Source organism: Myxine glutinosa, chromosome 4 (genome assembly GCF_964187855.1).
Source record: "Myxine glutinosa chromosome 4, kmMyxGlut1.1, whole genome shotgun sequence".
Lineage (NCBI taxonomy): Eukaryota > Metazoa > Chordata > Myxini > Myxiniformes > Myxinidae > Myxine > Myxine glutinosa.
In genome coordinates, this window is record NC_136264.1 from 38,496,059 (window position 1) to 38,515,563 (window position 19,505).

Below are 19,505 nucleotides of genomic sequence, written 5' to 3' on the forward strand. Positions count from 1 at the left end.
TAGTTAGCTGACATGAAAATAATATTCAAATTTCAAATCAATTGGATGAAAATTGAGGATTTTAGAAACTTGATAAAACGTTGTTGACCTTTGGCCTGTGTTGACCTTTTGACCTCAAAAATATATAGGATTTTGTTGGACCACAAACTCTACCATTTGGTGAAGTTTCGTGAAGATCGATTTAAAATTGTGAGCTGTAGGCAAGTATAAGTGAGCGGACACACAAACACACAGGAGTGATAAACATACTTGCCTAAGTTGTTGCTTTTTATTGCCAAGTAAACACACAAACAGGAGTGATCAACACAGGGAAAATATTTTGCCAAGTAATAACGCACAAGACCAACCAATATACTTGGGGGGGGGGGGGGGAAGAGGAGGGTAAGAAACACTTAACTGCAAGTAGAGATAGTTAGACTAGGGCAGGGTTATTGGGGCACAAAACATCACGGGAAGGGATGGGAGAAACAAGAGATAGTGTGTCACCTGCTAGAAGTCATGGAAGGAGGAAAGATTCAACTGCCTCAGGAAGGTGCAACACAAGCGGGGCAATGTGCTTCAGCCTCCTTGTGGAGGATGCCAATTATGTTAAGTTCGACATTCCACAGATGTGATGCTGGCGAACCAGCCCTTTTGGGGGACAGCCGTGCCCAACTTAGGTATATGAACAAGGCCTTGTTGGCTGTTAGTAGTTCAAATTTCAAGAAATGCCTTGAACGATGGCAAAGTTGCTGGTTTTGGAAGCCATGTTTGTTTTGTTATCTCAGCATGGTCACGGCTGATGGTATGGTCGAGAAAGAACCTCTTCCATGGGTTTTGAAAATATAAGTGGGCTTGTTTGACAATCCTTCAGAAATGATAGGATGACAGGGATTTTCCAGAATTGAAGGACTTGTTACATTTATCAAATCAGCATCTCAGATTCAAGAACAGCGGAAATAGCTGCCCTCGCCTGGTCAGTGGGATGGGGGTACTGTACAATAATGTGTATTCACCTGGAAAAAGGAAGACACCATTTTCCGGAACATCAGAAATGTTGCTCATAATAATGAGGAACAAAATGGATCCAAGACTGCTTTGGAGCACTCCAGCCTCTATTGGGAGAGGAGAACATTTAGTCAGGTGCACGATGTTTTTTCGTTCAAAATTTTTGGAGATTAGCAAAACTATACATTTTTGGAATATTCAGAGCATGAGGAATCCAAAAATTAATGTTTACATTTGCGTAGACACCTTTGCGAAAATGACACTCAGGACAGTGATGAAGATTTGTAAAAGCATATTCCTGAACGGTATAGACCGAGTATATCCTGTGTATAGGACTTATAGTTCAATCTGATACTAACAAGGCTGCTTTCTTGCTTTATAAACCCATACCTATAACTTCAAAGGACTTGCAATATCATGTATTATGTAATACAGTTATATCACAAATATGAAGACAATGGTTTTCAATTATCTTTGTTTGTTGCTTTTCTATAATCCTGAGCACTATTTTGAGGCCTTTATTGGATTATTTTACCCAGAAAACATAACATTAGCATAGTTAATTAAGTTTCTAGGTTGACTAGAAGCCGAGATAGCGCAAAATATGTATTTTATGGCGGCCATTTTGAAAATCCAAAATGGCGGCCGTGCAAATGCCAACATTGATTTTCGGATTCTCCATGCTCTGATGATTCCAAAAATGTACAGGTTTGCTAATCTCCCAAAATTTTGAACGAAATTATATTTGTTAACATCATGAACCTGACCAATTCCATTGATAGCAATGCACTGACTGCATGAGCGGAGGAAGTCAGAAAGGCAGGTTATGAAGTTGGCCTTGTGTGTCACAGGCAGCGAGCTTGGCTGCAGAGCAGGATGCCAGACTACATCGTTTGTGGAACTGAGCTTCATTCTGTTCTTCCCCACCAGTCTATTTTATTTTTTTGGTTCCATGCCGCAGTCATTTTTTTCTTGCTCACTTTGGGCATTTCCTGGATGTTGAAAGGTTAAGAAATATGACCTAAAAGTTTGATATTTATGTCAGTCCGTGTTAAAACTTCTTTAAATATAACTTTGAAAATTACTATTTGCTCAATTAGACCATTTCCGACCATAATTGATGGTTCTCCACCATACTTTCCTAGTCGGCAATTAGCAGCGAAGGCTACAATTAACAACTCATTATGCAGGTTGTATTCCAAATCTTTTGGTCAATAGGCTGTTCTACGTTTAGATAACCCAAAACAATTAGTGCCTTCTTTTGCAGCTCACTGATCACAATGCTATCCATGACCTTTCATTGCTATATTTCTGGAACACCTGACACTTTTCCATGCCAAAGCGAAGGGGGAGACAGCTGCTGAATCATTCCAAGCCCACAGCTTGAGGATAAAACCTATGCCAGAAAAGCCACAAGACAGGTGACATGCAAGCACTTTAATAACCTCCCCACCTAGCACAATGCACCACCTCCACCCCATAACCCCAAACCAAGTTCTCATTAATCACAAATATGTCCCTGACGTTCACTCTTCTCCGAACACATTGTACAAACTGTGACGAGGGTTTGAAGAAAAATGAAAAGACTTTGCCTACCCACTTTCAAAACCTCAAAGAGCAGAGTTTGGCTACTTCAAACCCAACATTAAAAGTCATAAACAACTTTAGTATTCGAAAAATTCATCATAATAAGATATATGCTCAAAGTTTCCTTCCAACACGCAGTCAGAATGAGGACAATCTTGTACGAGACAAAAATGTTCTCCCTAAAGACAATGCAACAATGCATTCCAAAGAATTTACTGTTTACGAGCTTCAGCAGAGTCTGGAAAGTCGGTGGTTCAAAACCCAGCCGAATCATACCAAAGATGACATTAAATGGTACGTACTGCTGCCTTGCTTGGTGCTCAGCATTAAAAAGGACAGAGCACGGACAAAATGCTGGAAAGGCAATGGCAAACCCCTTAGGACAACCCTCGACAATAAATAAACTGCTTTGCCTACACCAACACTCTGTAAAGAGTTTGGTACGTCAAAATCAAAATATATCAATAAATGAATCAGTGGCAAATCCAATGAGGGGTGGCTTTTTGTGCCAAATATACCAAAACATTATACCTGCTGTACAATGCAAAATTAAAATCAATAACAATAATAATGCAGTGATAACCGGTTAATTGATGTCAAGATATGATCTCTTATAACTGCTCAGCACTTCAAAAATGATTGATAATTGTTGGGACAACATGTCAAATACAAACTGGATTTATACTATGGGGGGCATGAAGCATTTTGAGCAACCTTAAATGTATGTCGCAATTTGCTGTAGCATGTTGATGGCAAGGATGGAGGTTTCACAATGAACAAAGCAGTTGTATTATGAGTTTGCAATTGCTGCAGCAAACTGTCCAACGGTTTGGAAATATGGAGTGCAATAGCAGCAGAGAGCAAGTTCTCTTTCAAAGCCTGCTTGATCATTTGCATTTCACTCCATATATTTATGCTTAATGTACAATACATATTGTAATTTTATATGATTACTAGCTGAAGTACCTGGCATTGCCTGGGGGGGGAGGGAGGAGGGGGTGGGAAAGGGAGAGGAGGGGAGGGGAACCAGGCGAGTGGAAGGGGGAGGTGAGGGGAGGGGAAAGATGTACTGTATATACAGTCACGTGAAAAAGTAAGTACATCCCATGTAAAGTTTTGACTTTTTCAACATATTTCAACATACAGATATCTTCATTTCAACAATATTTTTGATCTTCATTTCAACAATATTGATAGATAAAGGTGATATAATATAACAAATATCATGAAACATTTACATTTTGTAGTCCATTGTATAATTTAAATAAACATAAATGCAAATTTTGCATGTGGAAAAAGTAAGTACACCCCTACATTTATCACTACAGGCAGTAGTCAAACACCACAGGCAGTATCACGACAGGTTACGAACGAGTTCCGTTTTTAAGTCTGTCTGTAAGTCGAATTTGTATGCAAGTCGGAACTGTTTCGTACGGTTCACATCTAGTGTCAATTAGTCAAATGTTTGTCTTAGTATAGAGCATATATTTTACCTAAAACATCTATAGGTATAAAAAACATGAAAGAAACATTTCTTAAACTGTTTAGATAGAAAAGAAAAGATAATGATTAAAGGTTAACACTTACTCTCGTTCCAATTGATGTCTTGCAAACATTGAAACGATCATACCTTGATATATCTCTCTGAGATGATGGGCCTGGTGTTGGAGAGGATGGACCTGGTGCTGGAGAAGATGGACCTGGTGCTGGAGAAGATGGACCTGGTGCTGGAGAAGATGGACGTGGTGCTGGAGAAGATGGACCTGGTGCTGGTCAATTTTCTTAAAGTAAACATCAAGGGTGGCTTGAACAGAGCTTTTCTCATATTTCTCTTGTCTACCACTCCCGGTGTGTACCCCGGCTTAGAATAGGTACACCGTATCCCTGCGCATCATAAGAGGCGACTAAGGGTTGGCGCCAGGAAGGGCATCCGGCCATAAAAAAAAACATTGCCTCAAACAGGGAACCATGATTGTCATGGGGCCCACAAGGCTAACCCCTGCTCTCATGGGGAAAATGGCCTTAAAACGATCATTCATTCATTTCATTCTACCGCTCCCCTTATTATATACTATGTGTGTCTGTTTGAATTTTTTCTGTGATAAATGTTAGCTCTTTCACGAGCCTCGATTCTGTATACAACCAAAAATAATAATAATAATAATTAAAAAATTTAAAACTCTATTTTTTAAATAATAGGCTTTACGAAAGTCGGTACATAAGTACGGGCGTTCGTAACCCGGGGACTGCCTGTACTTCAAATACCTAAAATTTGAATCAGGTGCATCAACTCAGGTGCAAATGATTAGAACATCGTTAGAGAGAATCTTGGAGGAACCTGTCTTATTTAAACCTCAGACATTTAGTTTGGTTTGCTCTTTGTTGTTGCAGTGTGCTGCGTCACCATGCCGAGATCAAAAGAGCTCTCTGAGGCCTTCAGAAAGAAGGTTATAGATGCCTACGAGTCTGGAAAGGGATTTAAAAAGATCTCCAAACAATTTGAAATCAATCATTCAACTGTCCGGAAGATCATCTACAAGTGGAGAAGATTACAAACAACTGCCAACTTGTTCAGGCCAGGCCACCCCAGCAAGTTCAGCCCGAGAGCAGACTGCAAGATGCTGAAGGAAGTCTCTACGAACCCCCAGAATGTCATCACGGGACCTACAGGTAGCTCTTGCCACTGCTGATGTCAAAGTGCACGAGTCTACCATTAGAAAGAGGCTGCACAAATTTGATCTACATGGGAGGTGTGCCAGGAGGAAACCTTTTCTGTCCAGAAAGAACATCAGGGCAAGACTAAAATTTGCCAATGAACACCGAAGCAAAGACCAGCACTTCTGGAACAATGTGCTCTGGACAGATGAGTCAACGGTAGAACTATTTGGCCACAGTAACAGAAGACATGTTTGGCGAAAACCAAAGACAGCATTTGACCACAAGAACCTGATACCAACTGTAAAGCATGGTGGTGGAAATATTATGGTTTGGGCAGCGTTTACTGCATCAGGGCCTGGGCAGCTCACCATCATAGAATCCACTATGAATTCTTCATTGTACCAGAGGGTGCTTGAGGATAATGTGAGGTCATCTGTCGGAAAGTTGAAGCTCAACCGAAGGTGGACCTTGCAACATGACAATGACCCTAAACATACCAGTAAATCCACCAAGGAATGGCTGAAAAGAAAGAAATGGAGGGTTCTGGAATGGCAAAGTCAACGCCCGGATCTAAATCCCATCGAGATGTTGTGGGGCGATTTGAAACGAGCTGTGCATGCAAGAAACCCCTCAAACATCGCACAGCTGAAAGAATTCTGCATGGAGGAGTGGGCAAAAATTTCTCCCAGTTGATGTCAGAGACTGGTAGACAGTTATAAGAAACGCCTACTTGAGGTTGTTTCTGCCAAAGGGGGAAATACCACCTATTAGAGCCAAAGGTGTACTTACTTTTTCCACATGCGAAATTTGCATTTATATTTATTTAAATTATACAATGGACTACAAAATGTAAATGTTTCATGATATTTGTTATATTATATCACCTTTATCTATCAATATTGTTGAAATGAAAATCAAATAGCTGTATGTTGAAAAAGTTAAAAATTTACATGGGGTGTACTTACTTTTTCATGTGACTGTATATATATATATATATATCTTTTGGGGGGGACTTTGACAGACCCCTCTGTTTTGGGGGAAGGGTGGGGGAGCGGAGGGGATGGGAGTGGAGGGTAGGGGAGTGAGGGTAGGGGAGTGGAGGGGACGGGAGGGGAGAGGATGGGAGAGGAGGGGAGGGGGAGGAAGGGAAAATATGTACTGTATGTATATATATATATATATATATATATATATATATATATATATATATATATATATATATATATATATATATATATATATCTCTTTGGGGGCGGGAGGTTTGACAGGCCCCTCTGTTTTGGGGAGGGGGGAAAGGGAAGGAGGAAAAATTTACCCGTGCGAAGAGTGCTTTAACCTCAGTGTTGCCCAGGTAAAAAAGGAAATAGCAATACCCTCTGCCACCAACACCAGGTGGCATTACATGGTACACATTTACATAGAGACTACATGGTACACATAAATACTGTACTGGTATTTTTACATTCTCCATGTGGTAAATACTGTACTGGTACTTTTACATTCTCCATGTGGTAAATACTGTACTGGTATTTTTACATTCTCCATGTGGTAAATACTGTACTGGTATTTTTTACATTCTCCATGTAGTAAATACTGTACTGGTGTCACCTTAGAAGTGGAATTAAATGCATTTTGTTGAATACTATGGTGGAAGTGGAATTTCTACATGCTACCTAGGAGACATGCTTTGGCGTCAGGAAGGGCATCCGGCCATAAAAAAAAAAACATTGCCTCAAACAGGGATCCATGATTGTCATGGGGCCCGCAAGGCTAACCCCCGCTCTAGCGGGGAAAATGGCCTTAAAACGATCATTCATTCATTTATTACCTCGGAGACATGCTGAATGGAGAAGGTGGATCAGACTCGGCAACGGTTGCTGGAGTGAGATGTGCATGGAAGAAGTTTTGGGAACTGAGTGGCGTGCTGATGACGAGGGGAGTGTCGTTGAAGCTGAAGGGAAAGGTGTATGCTGCATGTGTGAGAAGTGTTATGATTTATGGGAGCGAGGCATGGGTAATGAACGTAGAGCAGCAACGAAGGCTGGAAAGGGTGGAATGTGAATGCTTCGGTGGATGTGTGAAGTATCGTTGAGAGAGAGGAAGACAAATGATGAATTGCGAAAGATGATGGGAATAGAGCCTGTGATTGATGCTGTGAAGAGGAACAGGTTGAGATGGTTTGGTCATGTGTTGAGGAAGGATGAAAGTGACTGGTTGAGAAGAGTGATGGAAATGAATGTAGAAGGAAGTAGAGGACGGGGAAGACCGAGAAAGACTTGGCTAAAGATGGTGGAAGAAGAAATGCGGGCAAGGGGGTTAACAAGGAGAGATGCAGAAAATATGACAAAATGGAGAAGATCGTCATGGGGCCCACAAGGTAACCCCCGCTCTTGCAGGGAAAATGGCCTTAAAATGCCTGTTGTTGTTTTGTTGATGAATATATGCTGGTAAATGTGCCGTTGATAACGTTTCTGAGTTAGGGTTGATGACATTCAGGAAGAAGAAGAAGAAGCCTTACCAACAAATTTGGCTGCTTCCAGAATTGTCTAATGGAATTTGATTTGTTTGAAAGTTTGTATTCAAATGTCTGGTAATTGTTTTGTATTTATTTATGCGTATGAGTACTTGTATATAACTGTCATTAATAAAAAGGCTTAGGTACTGTACTATAGAGCGATTGTTTTTTAATCCCCCCAAAAAGACCTTTTTTGTCAAAAAAAAAATTCTGTTTTTTTTTTTGGTCTAAAACACTCCCAAGCACCCACTGACAAACCACTGAAAGTTTGACGAACACCTGTTCAGCCATCTGAGAAAAATGGTGACTTCTTTTTTTTTGTTTTTCTTTTTTTTCTCTTAGACCCTTATAGCGGGGTGGCTTGGGGTCAATTTTCAAGATTACCGTTACCGGGCGGACAAAAGCGCCATTTTTGGTGTGAGGCTTCCTTAGGGTATATCAGTTGATTTTAGCTGAGGAGCCCTTCGAAATATGTACGTAACCATGGTAACACAAACAAATCCAAGATGGCTGCCGTTCATGATAAAATACCAATTTTCTTGGGTTGTAGTTGTTAGAGGAAAGCCAAATTGTATCAAAATATTACTTAAATATCAGAACCATGTCCTCAACATGTTCGGTCACCCTCCTGAAATATTAAAGTAAAACATAAAAATCCAAAATGGCCGCCATTTATGCTGAAATAGCAATTTCCTTGGTTTTTAGCGGTCATACGATGGCTAAATTGTACCAAAGTATGATTATATTATACCAGAATATTTTTATTGAAGCCCTATTTTTTTTAAAGATACACAAATAACCTACCACATATGGACAACATGGTTGTTTATTTCCCGTAGGTCTAAAGATCAAAGAAATCAAACTACATAATATTGACTGCAACATCCAAACTAATTGAATTTAAAAGTGATCTAAACTATTTTTTCTCAAGATAGTGCGTTCTTGAGACAAGGGTTTGAACATGGAAATAATGTGAATGTTTTAATTATGCTTTTATCCTAACCTTAATGTGACCCTTGTGGGTATCCGTAGTTATATACCTAATTTAGAGGGCGACATTGTGACTACAGGCTGTCTTTACTATACTGCTAAGCACATGTATTGGTGGAAAGTTTTCTTTTGACCAGCAAAATATTCTCTACTATCCCATTTGACCAAGCTCATGAACAGGAGAACGCGAAAGTCAAAGGCTCTGGTGGTTGTATTGGACTCGCAGGAAACCCTGTCGCATTTAGACGCTGGATGTTAACAGGTCCCGAGTTGGCCAGATTGCAAACACAGTTTGAGGAAGAATACTTTCCCAATGATGACCCAGATTTTCGGAACCATGAACAGGGCCTTGCATCACAAAAAACATTTCAGAAGGAAGTAAACAATCTTTCTGAAACCTTCAACAGAATGGGAAACCCCTTCCTTGATGATTTTGAAGAGCTAGTGACACTCGACAGTCGCAATTGCATGGATGAGTCTGTAGTATCCGCACTACGCACATTGGAAGACACAGGCATAAAGCAGTATCAGGAGTATGTCAAGAGTGTACTTGAAGATCGCAGCTGCTCTATACATGACCCAATCAAGAAGAACTCACTGGCTCTCTTCAAGAGACCTAAACCCAAGGCCCCGACAAAGCAGGGGAAGAAGATCAAAGTGCTCCAGAACAATGTGGCACTTTTTGGCCAGTTGTACATTGCCATGCAAAGTCGCGAGGGTGACCTGAAGGAATTCTTTGCCCATGAGATACAACCCTTTCCACCTTCTCTCTCAGACTTTGGTAAGCTGCATTTACCAAACACAAAGTCCGATCTACTGAAATGTATTGAGCAGCCCGAGCAGCCTGAGCCACCTTCAACCTATGACTGCATTGTACTGGATGGTGCTGTCATTGTGCACTGTCTGCCGACTACTGCAGTCAGCACGTTCATTGAGTATGCAGACAAGGTGTTCATCCCCTACCTGGTGAAGCAGCTACAGAATGCCACAAGGTTGGATGTTGTGTGGGACACATACATTCCAGACAGTTTGAAGGAATCAACCCGGGAAAAGAGAGGAAAGGGTGTGCGCAGAAAAGTGTCCGGCCAAACCAAGCTTCCAGGCAATTGGATGGACTTCCTCCGTGATCCAAAAAACAAACAGGAGCTATTTGCCTTTCTGACGTCCAAGGTTGCCGAGTTTACCTTTCCATCAGGCAAATCCGTGTACATCACATCAGGTGAATCTGTAGTATCCACAGGCACCATCAACGCCATGCTGAACTGCAACCATGAGGAAGCAGATACGAGGGTCATAGTGCACATCGTGCATGCACTAGAGCAAGATATGAAGACTATTAAAGTGCGCACTGTTGACACAGACGTTGTAGTCATACTTATTGGTACATTTTATGATCTCATGGTCACTCAGCCATTGGTAGACATCTGGGTTGCCTTTGGAATGGGTAAGAATTACAGATTTTACAGTATCAATGCCATATGTGACAGACTTGGGGAAACAAGATCACAAGCTCTACCAGTATTTCATGCCCTTTCTGGATGTGATACCACATCAGCCTTCCAAGGTAAGGGCAAGAAGTCAGCCTGGCAGGCTTGGCAAGCCTATGAAGACATCACAGAAACATTTGTGTATCTGGCTCGTCACCCCTTTGAGCTTCTTTATACAGACGCTGATCACTTCCAGAAGATCGAGAGACTAATCATCATCTTGTATGATAGAACAAGTCCCTTGAGCTCCGTCAATGAAGCAAGACAGGAACTCTTCTGCCAGAAGAATCGATCAATGGACAGAATACCACCCACACAGGATGCTCTTCTTCAACATGCCCGGCGGGCATTGTACCAAGCCGGAATCTGGACAACCAGCACACAGACACAGCAAGTGGTTCCTTCTCCACAGACATTTGCATGGACCAAGGTGTCAGATGTATGGGTACCAGTTTGGATATCAATGCCAGAGGTTTCCAGAGCATGCAGAGAACTAATCAAATGTGGTTGCAAAGGAGACTGTACCACATGCAAATGTGGCAATGCCAATCTTGTCTGCTCAAAACGTTGTGTTTGCCCATGTATTAAATAGACAAGTAAATAAGAACATTGCAGATGTCTAGATTACTGAGAAAGTAAGGATTTGCACATTGCACACTGAACATTATAATATACTTTTGTTCAACAGAAATCCCCCATGCTCACTACTGAATGACCAAAGTACTTGTACACTCAATTTTTTAAAATTATTTTCTTTAAAAGTTGATGACTGAGGTCAATTATATCATGTAGTGGTTATAAGTTTCATGATTGTGTGGCTACAAATTCCCCTCATCCCAAGTGGGACTGGGAGGTTTTTTTTTAGACCAGGAGTATTGTAATATATAAAGCTATATCAATATGCAGTACCAGAGACTTTTGGGGGCATCCTCATTTTTTCAAAAACAAATGACATACTTTGCTTACATGTACCTCCAAGTCGGCTTTTTTTTGTTTCAGTGTTTTGTTTTGATTAATGTGCAGCCTATATCAGGTGTACATATGTACTTAATAGTCTAGTCCAAGCTGGATCCGACCAGAAAGGATAACCATTAGGAGTGCAAAATATCGAGCCCAAGAATTGGGCGTGTCACTTATTGGATGTCACGCCTACCATTACAATCAGTATCCACTATAAACCAATGAGAGGTTTAGATTAAGTCTTAATCTAAACCTCTCATTGGTTTATAGTGGATACTGATTGTAATGGTAGGCGTGACATCCAATAAGCGACACGCCCAATTCTTGGGCTCGATATTTTGCACTCCTAATGATAATGTTGTATTTCCAGGGTACAATGTTTACAGCTTATCATTCGCAATAATTGATGACGTGGAGTTATAAGCAATGTATTCAAGCCAAAAGCTTTCCCCCCCCCCTAACATTGAGGGCGCCCTTCACATGAAATCACTGAATGTCCCTTTAAATTTACTGGTGATATTGTAATATCAAAATACACATTCAGTGTCCTAAAAATTTATATTTTGATACCAATTTTTGCTATCCATGACTTATATTCCCCCGGGAAATGTGTTTTTAATTACTGGATGGCGGCCATTTTGGATTTTTTGGTTTTACACGAATACGCGTAAAAATTCGCGAGGGCTCCTCGGCTAATATTGATTAATAGGTCATTAGGAGTGTTCATGCCAAATTTGGTGATTTTGTCCACCGTGTAACGGTAATTTTGCTAAGCCACCCTACTATTACCTGGAGTGGCTGTGTGCCTTGTCTGGGGCGATAGAAAAAAAACACACAGAGACACAGACACACAGAGACAGACACACAGACACACAGACACGGCTCTCTTGTAGTATAGATTATTTCTATATATTTTCCTAAGTTTTATGAACCCGTTTTATTATGGTAAACTCGACAAATATTAGTCTTCCGACTGCCTTGTCCAGTATTTGACGTCACCAATAAACCGCAATGATGATGACGATGATGGCAAGGGTGGAGGTTTCACAATGAACGAAGCAGTTGTATTTCGAGTTTGCAATTACTGTAGCAAACTGTCCAACGGCTAAATTCGATCGAGTAAGAAAATCTGGCTGGGTGGTGATTATATTTTTTTTTGAAAAACAAAAAGGGCAATGCTTTTACATCACATTGGATAAGGAAACAATCAAACATTCATATGAAGAATAATATGATCAGTTTCAATTGAGTTTTTCTATTACCAAGGATGAAACTATAATTTAGACTCCATTACGTGGTTTGGGTGAAAAAAGGGAGGGAGGAAAAAAAAAATAAGTGTGCACGATTCCTGAATAACAATAAGTAGAATTCCTGTCGGCTGCACTGGTCTGCGAAGAAGGATTTATACTCTAGGACTAATGAAGCTTTGTAGGATTAGAGCATCGTTTTAACATGCAGAAATGTAGACTCATGGGGGATCTAAACGACAGAGGTCAGGGCAGCAGGTTCACAGACGGATAGGGAATAAAAGGAGAAAGAGACAAGGACATGGCAAGGCAGAAAGGAAAATCGTCCGGTCAATGTGACATAAAATACAGTAACCTCAAACAAATTGCAAAATAAATGATTTTACCAGTTTTATAATCACAAATGAATGGTACATAACGACAGAGTGTTCCTAAGTTATCTGTCACATTTTGAATGTAAATAAATAATAAATGAACAAGCATGTAGCTCGCACCATCTTGTAGCCCAACTAAAGTAATTTCCGTGTGAACGGTTTTCTTTCAAGTGTGTCTTCAGTGTGCGGAGTAACCGCGAAAGTTGGTGCGACTTGCGAAAAGCGTCCAGAAAAATGTGCGACTGTGCGTGCGGACGTGTTGCTGCGGCGAACGTGGACTGAAATTGAATATCGGACGTTCTGAGAGTCACGAATGATCTGCAAGGCGACTGACATGTCAAGAACAACTCTGAGTTGGGCTACAAGATGGTGCGAACTGCGTTTGAAGACATACGCAAACATACGCAGTTTGCGTAATAGACATACGCAGTTTGCGTAATAGACATACGCAAACTGCGTATGTCCATTACGTTTTTTAAATATGTATATTCAAAATAGGAAATATAATTTAGGAACACCCTGTGTATCAAAAATCTAGAAGCGTACATCTATTGGAGCATTATTAAAATAAGGAACCTCTTTACCCACGATATGGGAGATTTTCACCACATAAAACTTTATACAGACATCTCTAGATTCAATCACTTATTCATTTAATATGCAGCCTGCGGTTTGTGGATGCATCATTGCTGGAAACGCAGTTGTGCTGCTGATGCAGTTCTTGAAGAAAATGTCATTGGAGCGGAGATCTGTGTGGTCCATTCATCTTTGGGGTATACAGATCACAGTATGTATCCAACTGCATTTGAAGCATATTCTCATACAGTTTGAAGGAGGTCATGGAGGCCTGAAGAATCCATAAGCTGGCTGATGGACTCCAAAAAGCTCATCCCTATGTGGAAACCTCAAAGTCTCAACACGATCAACTTTTAAATCACTGTTCATTGGAGATGATTGTTTGAAGCTCAACTTCTGAAAGGCTTCTGAAAAAAGTGACTGGCCAAAAGCAAGAACTGGCTCTGATCCATAGGACTTTGCTTGGGTACAGACAAATATTTCATTGCAGCGTAAACACAGGTCACGTTACTGGGATTCATATCAATCATTGGCAGGTAACCGACTAATGATTGTCCAGGACGGGAACCTTGTTATACCATCTGCATCAACTGTGAGCACCTGTGTGTTGGTGATTGAATGTTCCATGAGAGTTTTGACAGGAGATCAAGTTTCCATGCTGGGTCTCCTATTGTAGGCAGGTCTAACTTCTCATAAGTGAGTATTGACATGCAGTTTAACTGTGGGTTGGAGAAATGAATACCCCCACCGCCACACTCAGCTCCACCAACACCGTCCCTAACTCAGCTCCACCTGCACTGAGCTCCACCTGTACCCTCCCACACTCCTCTCCACCTCTCCTCACACACTCCTCACCACCTACCCTCGCACACTCTCCACCTCTCCTCGCACACTCCTCTCCACCTACCCTCGCACACTCACCACTCCACCTACCCTCGCACACTCTGCACCTACCCTCGCACACTCCTGCACACTCCCACACACCTCTCCACCTCTCCACCTACCCTCCCACACTCCTCTCCACCTACCCTCCCACACTCCTCTCCACCTACCCTCCCACACTCCTCTCCACCTACCCTCCCACACTCCTCTCCACCTACCCTCCCACACTCCTCTCCACCTACCCTCCCACACTCCTCTCCACCTACCCTCCCACACTCCTCTCCACCTACCCTCCCACACTCCTCTCCACCTACCCTCCCACACTCCTCTCCACCTACCCTCCCACACTCCTCTCCACCTACCCTCCCACACTCCTCTCCACCTACCCTCCCACACTCCTCTCCACCTACCCTCCCACACTCCTCTCCACCTACCCTCCCACACTCCTCTCCACCTACCCTCCCACACTCCTCTCCACCTACCCTCCCACACTCCTCTCCACCTACCCTCCCACACTCCTCTCCACCTACCCTCCCACACTCCTCTCCACCTACCCTCCAACACTCCTCTCCACCTACCCCCCCCCCCCCCCCCCACACTCCTTTCCACCTACCCTCCCACACACGTCTCCACCTACCCTCCCACACACTTCTCCACCTACCCTCCCACACTCTTCTCCACCTATCCTCCCACACTCTTCTCCACCTACCCTCCCACACTCCTCTCCACCTACCCTCCCACACTCCTCTCCACCTACCCTCCCACACTCCTCTCCACCTACCCTCCCACACTCCTCTCCACCTACCCTCCCACACTCCTCTCCACCTACCCTCCCACACTCCTCTCCACCTACCCTCCAACACTCCTCTCCACCTACCCCCCCCCCACACTCCTTTCCACCTACCCTCCCACACACGTCTCCACCTACCCTCCCACACACTTCTCCACCTACCCTCCCACACTCTTCTCCACCTACCCTCCCACACTCTTCTCCACCTATCCTCCCACACTCTTCTCCACCTACCCTCCCACACTCTTCTCCACCTACCCTCCCACACTCTTCTCCACCTACCCTCCCACACTCTTCTCCACCTACCCTCCCACACTCTTCTCCACCTATCCTCCCACACTCTTCTCCACCTACCCTCCCACACTCTTCTCCACCTATCCTCCCACACTCTTCTCCACCTACCCTCCCACACTCTTCTCCACCTACCCTCCCACACTCCTCTCCACCTGTACCCTCCCACACTCCTCTCCACCTGTACCCTCCCACACTCCTCCACACCTGTACCCTCCCACACTCCTCCACCTGTACCCTCCCACACCCCTCTCCACCTGTACCCTCCCACACCCCTCTCCACCTGTACCCTCCCACACCCCTCTCCACCTGTACCCTCCCACACTCCTGTCCACCTGTACCCTCCCACACTCCTGTCCACCTGTACCCTCCCACACTCCTGTCCACCTGTACCCTCCCACACCCCTCTCCACCTGTACCCTCCCACACTCCTCTCCACCTGTACCCTCCCACACTCCTCTCCACCTGTACCCTCCCACACTCCTCTCCACCTGTACCCTCCCACACTCCTCTCCACCTGTACCCTCCCACACTCCTCTCCACCTGTACCCTCCCACACTCCTCATCAAGCAGAACAACGACATGAGACACCAGTGCATAGGTACACGGATTACAAATACACGAGTGGACGATGGAAAAATAACACTGGAAATTAAACCTGGGTTACCAGCAGTGAGGTGTGTGTAGGTGCGCAGGTGGGAACATCAACAGACAAATATGAATGATCACATTCATGATTCATTTTGCCAGAAAACATGAAGGACAAACATGCGATTGTGACTCAGACAAAAAAAAAACCCTATCGAGATGATTGATGTTCAAGGCGTCCATCGTGCCCCACCCAATCAGATGCCTTCAAACTGTGATATTTCAAACTCCATTTATTTATTTAAACATATCGAGTTACACAAACGAATCAGCAGATCAGATCGAATTTCACGCCAACACGAGGATAACATTTGCTTCCACCTTCGCCTCGTACCTGAGGTACTCCCGGACGTCAAACTTTACCCGCGCTCGGCGAGCCGATAAATAGGGGTCAAAGTGGGCGTGGAAAGAGGAGAATCACCTCGTTTTTCTTTTTCACTTATCAGTAAATATATAAATATATATATTTACTCTCATATTGTTATTCGAAAGAAAAACTAAACGCAACGACGACAAGAAACGAGCAGAAGGAACGCGCACGGTTCACGGCAGGACAGAGGTCTGTGGTAAACGCCTGAAGTGAAACGTCATCATGCGACGCCCAGTCCAGTGACTCACGGAGCGGCGCAAAGTACTCACCAGACCCGGCAAGACCCTCGCGGTGTCCGTACGCCGGAGATGATCACACAGCTTGGCAGCGCACCTGTGCGATCACCTTCATCAACGAAACCCCTTCCACACGCTGACCCGACAAGTGACGGCAATGCGCTGCCAGTAACGCCACAACGCGCATGCGCACAGCGTCAATCGTTCATTGGACAAGGCAGGGAAATCGAATCAAACCAGATGACCAATTATAATAGCAACGATAATCCTCATATCACATCAAACATTGTCCTCTGCTGGATCCTGAGACCCCTCGAGGAGGAAACATCATAAGGCTCATCAAAGTGTGTCAAGCAGCGTGCTAAAACGTCTTCAAACAGAGTCAAACTTTAGCCACAGTACATATGCACATATCGGCCTGCACACACACGATATAAATATACATGTGCATACTGTATACTGTATACATGCGCATATATATGTATACATGTGCACATATATGTATACATGTGCATATCTATGCATACCTACATGTGCATATGATATATATGTATACGTATACATGTGCATATACATGTATACGTATACATGTGCATATACATGTATATATATATATATATATGTATACGTATACATATATATGCACATTGCACAATACACATGTATGCATAGATATGCACATGTATACATATATATGCACATGTATACATAATTACATATATATGCACATGTATACATATATATGCACATGTATACGTATACATATATGTATATCATATGCACATGTATACATATATATGCACATGTATACATATATATGCACATGTATACGTATACATATATATCATATGCACATGTATGCACTATGCACATGTATGCATAGATATGCACATGTATACATATTACATATATATGCACATGTATACATATATATGCACATGTATATGTATACATATATATCATATGCACATGTATACATATATATGCACATGTATACATATATATGCACATGTATACGTATACATATATATCATATGCACATGTATACATATATATGCACATGTATACATATATATGCACATGTATACGTATACATATATATCATATGCACATGTATGCACTATGCATAGATATGCACATGTATACGTGCACATATATATGCACGGCAGAGCCTCCGTTCGGCGCCCGCGGAGCCCGCAGTCACCCACAAATCGGGGCCTCACACATCAGCTAAAAGATCTTTCTTTAAGCTCATAGTGCAACATAGACGTTTCCAATAACACGATCCTGCATGCCGACCGGCTACCAATCACTTCACTGACGGTGACGGATTTAATCATAGACATCATGTAGCACTTCACAACCACATGGTATACCGATCTGTAAATCTCAATTTACAATCTCAATCAAAAAATACAGTGAACAGTGCGAAAACCCGGACTTTCGTAGCGTTGTTGTTGTTGTTGTTGTTGTTGTTGTTGTTGTTGCTCCTGTTGTTGTTGTTGTTGTCGTTGGTGTGCGTCTTCTTCTTCTTATTATTCTTCCATGTCCGTCACGCTTTATTCTAAAATATTAAATGGTGCCTGTTACCATACATTAAACATCTTCTTCAGTCAATTCAGAAAGATAGACGGACTTTTAAAATAGAAACCTGTATCTTTATGTTTATAACACACACATGTATACGTGGCTGTCCACGTGCGCTGTGCCGCCCCGCCCCCATTATCTCCTTGCCTTCCACCCTTTGCCCTGTTCACATGACTCGTGGTTGTCCCTCTGGGCCCTCTCCCCGTTGGTATTTTTGTGAATATTAGATTGTTCTTCACGGGTCTGTTTAAATGTTTAAACTTTCCCCTGCAGTGTTTTATTCAGTGGTATATTACAACACGCTGTTTTTCTTCCTATTTAAAAGGCTTTTTTTCAATTTCCTCTCCAACTCATCCACTTCAAAAAAAAATTCAATCTCTTATAATTCTTCCTCACTACATGCTCTAAATTCTCATTCATTCCACCCCTCCTCTATCGTTCTTAAACGGATCACTAACTTGAAAATCACAATAAACCCAATTTGTTAAAAATGTTTGTCGTTCATTAATCATCCACTTTCTAAACTCCCCCCTTGCCCCTCCCCTCCAAATCTCCCCACTTGCCCCTCCCCTCCAAATCTCCCCACTTGCCCCTCCCCTCCTAAACTCCCCCCTCAACCCTCCCCTTCAAAACTCAATTTGTCATAAATGTTCGTCGTTCATTAATCATCCACTTTCTAAACTCCCCCCATTCCCCTCCCCTACAAAACTCCCCGCTTGCCCCGCCCCTCCTAAACTCCCCACTCACCCCTCCCCTTCAAAACTCCCCCCCAACCCCTCCCCTCCAAATCTCCCCCCTTGCCCCTCCCCTCCTACACTTCCCCCTTGCCCCTCCCCTCCTACACTCCCCCCTCGCCCCTCCCCTTCAAAACTCCCCCCCAAACCCTCCCCTTCAAATCTCCCTACCATCGCTCTCCAATTCTCCCCCCTCCCCCCTCCTCTTCAAAGCTGCCTTCTCCCCACTTCGTCTCCCTTCTATCTCATACCTCCACTTCCCCCAACCTTCTACTTTCCTCTGCCCCCCTCCCCTCAAACAACCCCTCACTGTGCCTCATGCCATCACCATCAAACCTTTCGTCCTCCTCATCCTTCCCTTTCTTGTAACTCTTCTGTAATCTCTGACACACTATCAACTGCTCTGCCTACCTCCCCCTCTCATCCGTCATCTGACCCTACCCCTCCCCTCCCCAGTCCTGCACCCGATGCTCCCCCTCTCTCCTCATTAACGGTATGGACCTCAAACATCCGGGGCCTTCGCTCAAATCTGATTGATCTCTCCATTCAGGTTGCTTCTGACAATCCAGACTTGATCTGATAAACA

At 43.1% G+C, this 19,505-nt stretch overlaps 1 protein-coding gene across 2 annotated transcripts in view; it reads right to left on the reverse strand.

Annotated features, from left to right (window-relative positions):
- The window catches only part of LOC137424589 (plasma membrane calcium-transporting ATPase 2), a 361,066-nt gene extending 344,265 nt beyond the window's left edge, over positions 1 to 16,801 (reverse strand). The window contains exon 1 of one of the 2 annotated variants that reach the window (XM_068112185.2): positions 16,632 to 16,801. The gene's annotated coding sequence lies outside the window, so the exon portion shown is untranslated. Of the gene's footprint in view, positions 1 to 16,326; positions 16,569 to 16,631 lie in introns of those variants that run through there. The other variant, XM_068112187.2, reaches the window with a different exon arrangement.
- Positions 16,802 to 19,505: the final 2,704 nt, after the last annotated feature.